Source organism: Rattus norvegicus, chromosome 2, assembly GCF_021556685.1.
Source record: "Rattus norvegicus strain SHRSP/BbbUtx chromosome 2, alternate assembly SHRSP_T2T, whole genome shotgun sequence".
NCBI classification, from domain to species: domain Eukaryota; kingdom Metazoa; phylum Chordata; class Mammalia; order Rodentia; family Muridae; genus Rattus; species Rattus norvegicus.
The window spans coordinates 201,756,785-201,762,784 of record NC_141535.1 but is presented as its reverse complement, the minus strand read 5'-3'; positions in this window follow the sequence as shown (position 1 = coordinate 201,762,784).

Sequence of the window (6,000 nt, the reverse complement as noted above, 5' to 3'; positions counted from 1 at the left end):
AAGAGGAGTAGAAGTCAGGAAAGAGTCAAACTCCTTAAGGTTGTTTTGCATGGTTTGGTGTTGTAATTTTATCATATGGACTTTTTGCAATATTTTTCCAAATATTCTTGTTGTCTGAGGAAATAGAAACTTACTATTTATTCACTTGTACCCTAACACCTCAATGGTATCAGAAACCTCCAAATATTTTATGGTTATTTTAGCAACAACTCTAGACAACAACTTAATTTGAGGATTGTCCTAAAATATGTGTTTTGTCTCTTAAGCTAAGGGAGTATAAAATACACTTCACTTAATTTTATTGTATGGGTCATGAAGACTTACAGGTAGAAATATTGATCTTATTAATGGCTACAGGAAAAAAACTTGAAAAGAGGGATCAACATGAAAGATGTCAGGAATTTAAAATATTAGAAGTATTAAAATTATGTAATATGTACCCTTAAAGCATAGTAAAATTAAAGGAGAAATCAGTAAGAGAAAAAATTAAGTAAATTGTTGAGTATTTATAATGGCATCAAATTAATTTAAAAACAAGTACAGATGTCATTGTCATCATAACTGTGTAAATATACAATTATCTAAACTTATAAAGAAGATAACTAATGTGTTAATATCTCCAAAGTAATTGATTTTTTTAAAAAATATTTATACTGTTAAAGAAGTTTTCCAATCAAAAAATTTTAAATCCTGAATTTAGTAAATAAAGAAAAATATTCAACACCAACTATGATCAAACAAAGGAATAGAAATGATCAAAGTATATATGAAAAACGGGAAGCTAAAATAAGAATAAGAAATTTTAAAATGAAAGTTCACTTCATTTAGACTGTCCTATAAAAATTATAAAGAGACTGAAATCATCATTTTATGATGGGGTGTCATAATATATTGAATTTCAAGTCAACTTATAGGTTAAGCAGATAACATCATGAACAAACTGCATTTACTTGAGTAGAAATGTATGAAAACTTCCTTTGAAGGCTTCACTGAAAGCCTTTAGAATAAATTCCAAAACTTGCTCTATATCTACTATCAAACTGGTTTTCATGTTTATATATTATAATATATATATATATATATATATATATATATATATATATATATATAAAATTATTTTGCTTGAAAAAGTCCATGCACACATCACTTGAAATTTCAAATCTAAAAAAAAACAAAAAAATTCAGATCCAGTTGGCAAGGGAAAAAAACAGCTACTTGTAAAAACAAAATCATATTTTTAAAGAACAAATTCTATTTATGTATTTATCTGTGTAATTCAATGTTCCATTCTAGATATTTACCAAAGGGGAATGAGAATATAAGAACATGTAAATAAATCACCATGGCAGTATTTCAAAACTGGGAACAACCCAAATGTTCATTAAATCAAGAGCAGAGAAGTATATGTCTTCAATTTCCTCACAAAGAAACCCACTTGGAATTAAAGCTGAATGATAGAGAAACACAAATCCAAGGAAATATGGAGAATAAAAGCATTATATAGTTTAATACACTAAGTTCAAATGACTAAATATTATGTCATTTCTCACTTCAAATTCTAAAATATGAAACTTCCAGTGGCATATGAAGTCTATTATGTCTAGAGTGTTCTTTTTTGCTCTGAAGGTAGAATTGATTGGGATCCAAGAGAGAATTGTGTTTGATTCTGCAGCTTTATTATAATAATACTCCACTCCACAGTGGACATTTGGTAATATACAATGAAGACTACATTCTATTCAGCATGCTTTATTGTACATGGTTCCATAGTAGTTTACTTTAGAATATGCTTTTCAAAATGTTTAGTTAGCTTAACAAATGGTAACAGTAATGTTTGATTATTATTATTAAAAATATATGTAAATATATTAGAACTCAATTTTAAAAACTGGAAGATTCCATTAATATTTTAGACTCTGAGAAAATATGTCTTCAAAGATGACAAAATAATGAAAGAGTAGCAAACTCCTCTTCTTTCATCATGCCAACATTAATCTTGTGTTTATGTTCAACCGAAATATGAAAATAGTATCCCTATATTTCATGTCCAGGTAAATAGTACAGCATTAATAGTTTTCACAACTCTAACAAAATAACAATGTTTCTGTCTTTCATAACCTACTGCAAATATTAAAGAACCACGAGGCAAAGCATCTTACTGTCCAGTGTAATCACCCTTGTCTTCAGACAATCAAAATATTTGGAGTGCCAGTTTCAGCATATTTGTTGACTGTTGTAAAGTATGCGTTGGTCTCATGCTGTGTCATTTTGAGTCTTTCAGCTCTCTGAAATTTCACCACTTTGTTAAATGCCATTCTAACACTGGGAGTGCCTGAATACTTTGTGTCTTCTAATGCCTTTGCATGATAGGGGATGAATCAAATAACCTCTCACTCCCTTGCCTTTGCTGGTAGACAGTAATCATAAGGAGGTTTATTGTTCTATCTTTGGATAACAGTATAAAAAGAAATGATGCTTTTGACCTGATTTTTAGTATTTCTTTAAATCTCTTAAAACTTAGCAAAGCATGAACAAAATTGGATTATTTCATCAAAGACATTTTCATATAAGAATTAATGTAAGTATATCAGCCGATTGGCCTGTTCTTTGGAAATAATAAGCAAGTGTCTGGTTTTAAAACATTTGTCATCAGCAAGCCCCTTTTAACTTTTTCAGAAGGCAAGGATAAAATCAAATGACTATTGTGGCTTAACAGATTTCCTCTTAGGTCCCAAATGTTTCTTGTACAGTTGCTGACTCACATGCAAGCTGTGAAACTCATCAAATCATTCTGTATCTCCAGTCTTCTAGAAATTAATAGAAATCCAGAAGGTACAAACTCATTGTCAAAAGATTGTAGAGAGAGTGAAGTGTGGACACACGTGGAGTTGGCAATTATATTAAACAGTATTAGTGTTCAGACACCAACTTAAATTCTAAAATTGTTAAAAATATTTTACTACATTGCAGTTTCATGGCAAATGGATAATATATAAGGAATTAATATTATCACACAACAAGTAAGGTAATAGAGATTCACAGACATCCAAAAGGCTGTCTTTTTACCATCCAGATGTTGCCTGTCCATTGGCTCTGATTCAGTTTTTACCTCCTACTTCAGGTAGCTCACAACCATGACTTACTGCAGCTCCAAGGCATCTGACATTCTATTATGGTATCAGCTGTTATTCCATATTCCACTCATACACAAACCCACAGGAGGGTATGCACACACATGCATGTGTGCATACACACACACACACACACACACACACACACACACACACACACACACACACAAATTAGAACTTACAAAAAGAGTGTGGTATACCTAGGATTTAAGCTTTGTCAGAAGTGACAAACATGTCAATCCTTGAAATTCATCAAGTTCCAGTAATGTAGAATTTAGAAAAGAGAATTTTCCTCTTGAGGGCTGGAAAACCTATAAAGAGGAATCACTGTCTTCTGGGAGTGAGTTTATATGAATGTATTTTTTCATTGTGAAAAGAATTACTGTGTGTCTTCATTATAATACATAATGAACGGGGGTGGACACTTATTGAAACTCATAAAACTGTCAATAAGTAATCTGTTCATTATATATAAATAACTGTTGAGTAAAATTGACAGTATAAATTATAAAAAGTGGTCATAGAGATGCATCATCAAGGTTTAACATAATGTGTCACTCACAGAGGTAATAAAATCTTTACTGAAAATAAATATTTGGTAATTTTACTTTTGAATTAGGCTTACATTTGTCTTGATGTATTTGTATGTGAATGTTACTGATTTATTTTTCCTTTCATATATAAACTCATAAAAGATCTGAGAATAATTTTTAAAATATTAAATGTTTGTATTTACATTTTATAGTACTTTTTAGCTAGTACTTCACATGTCAAAGACAAAATAATTTATATTGTTTGATCAAAAACAATTTTATCAAAAAATTTATCAAAAAAAGATTTTATCAAAAAATCTTTAATATTTTCAAACTGCAAGCATCAACTTCAAGTGTACACTATCTGGGTATGCCTGTCAGTTCCTATACGCTTAGTTATGGGGAGTAAAGACATTGGATCCTGAGCATTTCCTAGCCAGCTAGACTTGGCTAAAACATGAGTCTCACTGAGAGACCATAAAAGACATAAAAGAAAGAACTAATAAGGACCTCAGATATACCCCTCTCTCCTCCTCACACATAGACTGAGGCACTCACTCATTCTGTCATAATCATACACTACACACACACACCACTCCATACCATTTACACTGATATTACACATACCATATATGTTAATATTTATTTTTTTATTGTTATTTTTATTTATATATTTTTCTTCTATTTTTACTCAACAGGTCCTTTGTGTATACATTATGGCTTTGTTTTTTTACTGTTTTGATGGAATTTCTGAGTGTGTGAATGAGTGGGTCTCTGTTTTTTGCATTCCCTTGGGCTCTTTTTCTTCTGTTGTTTTTGTCCAATTCCAATGTGCTATCTTATTATCTAATATTTTATTATTATTATCCCTAGAAACCTATTTGTTTTCTAATGTGATACTGAAAGGGGATGGATATGGATGGGAAGGGAGTTGGGGAAGAGCTGGCAGGATATTGTAGGGGTAACTGAAATCAGGATATATTATAATAAAATACTGAAAACAAATAAAACTCACAAAAGTATTTAAACAAAGCAAAATAAAAACGTATGATAATTCAATTCTTTAAAAAGTATAGGAAGAGGAAAATGGAAAGAAACTCACAGTTTGCCATAATGTTTAGTATATTTTGTTTTTATTTGTTTCTTTCTGTTGCTGATTTTCTTTGCTATTTCAGTCCTGCCTATCCACTTCAAGTAATAGCTAAGCTACAAGTCAAGGTGGTACACAATGAAAATCAGAATCACCTGTTTGTCTGTCTGTCTGTCTGCCTGCCTGCCTGCCTGCCTGCCTGCCTGCCTGCCTGCCTACATACCTACCTACCTGCCTATCCACCCACCCATCCAACCTCACATCCATCTATCTATCTATCTATCTATCTATCTATCTATCTATCTATCTATCTATCTATCTATCTATCTACCTATCTATTTTAGAGAGTCTTCAAGGTAGAGCTTCAAAATGCTAGCCTAACACTTTATCACTAAACACTCTCCAGACCTATTTGTTTAGTTTTCCATTAAAGCCTAAATCTCACTAAGATGTGCAGTCTATAGCCTGATTAGACTCTGAACTTGTGATCCTCTTTAATCAAGATTCCTAGTATTTTGTGTTATACCACCAGGCATCACTCATTTTTGGAATTGTATAAAGAAAATGAAAATCTTTTTTTTTATTAACTTGAGTATTTCTTATATACATTTCAAGTGTTATTCCCTTTCCCAGTTTCCGGGCAACAATCCCCCTCCCCCCTCCCCTTCCTTATGGGTGTTCCCCTCCCTACCCTCCCCCCATTGCCGCCCTCCCCCCATAGTCTAGTTCACTGGGGGTTCAGTTTTAGCAGGACCCAGGGCTTCCCCTTCCACTGGTGCTCTTACTAGGATATTCATTGCTACCTATGGGGTCAGAGTCCAGGGTCAGTCCATGTATAGTCTTTAGGTAGTGGCCCAGTCACTGGAAGCTCTGGTTGCTTGACATTGTTGTACTTTTGGGGTCTCGAGACCCCTCAAGCTCTTCCAGTTCTTTCTCTGATTCCTTCAACGGGGGACCTATTCTCAGTTCAGTGGTTTGCTGCTGGCATTAGCCTCTGTATTTGCTGTATTCTGGCTGTGTCTCTCAGGAGCGATCTACATCCAGCTCCTGTCGGTCTGCACTTCTTTGCTTCATCCATCTTGTCTAATTGGGTGGCTGTATATGTATGGGCCACATGTGGGGAAGGCTCTGAATGGGTGTTCCTTCAGTCTCTGTTTTAATCTTTGCCTCTCCCTTCCCTGCCAAGGGTATTCTTTTTCCTCATTTAAAGAAGGAGTGAAGCATTCACATTTTGATCATCCGTCTT